This window comes from Penaeus monodon, chromosome 34 (assembly GCF_015228065.2).
Source record: "Penaeus monodon isolate SGIC_2016 chromosome 34, NSTDA_Pmon_1, whole genome shotgun sequence".
NCBI lineage: Eukaryota > Metazoa > Arthropoda > Malacostraca > Decapoda > Penaeidae > Penaeus > Penaeus monodon.
In genome coordinates, this window is record NC_051419.1 from 23003911 (window position 1) to 23004464 (window position 554).

At 37.4% G+C, this 554-nt stretch overlaps 1 protein-coding gene across 1 annotated transcript in view; it reads right to left on the minus strand.

Moving 5' to 3' along the window:
- LOC119594648 overlaps positions 1 to 554 on the minus strand; it is a gene marked incomplete in the record, with an annotated part of 85920 nt that overhangs the window by 82889 nt on the left and 2477 nt on the right.

Here is a 554-nt window from a genome sequence, read left to right on the forward strand (position 1 = left end):
GATAAAGTCTGGTAATGATGGGCAGGCATTAGTATGTGCTGCTACATTCCTGAGCAATTATCTGGTTTGATTGAGTGTACAAGCCCACATCCTAGCATCATCTATTGACAATGTTACCTATTGCCATGAATTAGGGTATATTGCATCTTATGATTTGACTGTCACTAAAAAATACTTTATTATGTGTATCCATTTGAGGCAAGGATGTTATGCTGTATATGGACAACATCTACCTTTTTGCCATGTCTTCTTTAAGGGGATACTTCAGCTTGTACTGATTGCTGGTATTCTTCTACATCACATACATAATAACCCAAAATTTTCCCTTTAAAAGTAAACTTGAGCAAAGCCTATGAACAAAAATTTTCCCCAAATACTTCCCTCTAACAGAATGTCCAGGAACACTCATGGTGTGGAATGGCCCCCTTATATGCATCTTAGTGGAAAAAGATGACAGAAATGGACTACTTTACACATCTCCTCTACAACTTGACAGAGGTAGACAATTAGGACAGTATGTCTTAACCCTTGATACTGGGATTGAATGCATTTAA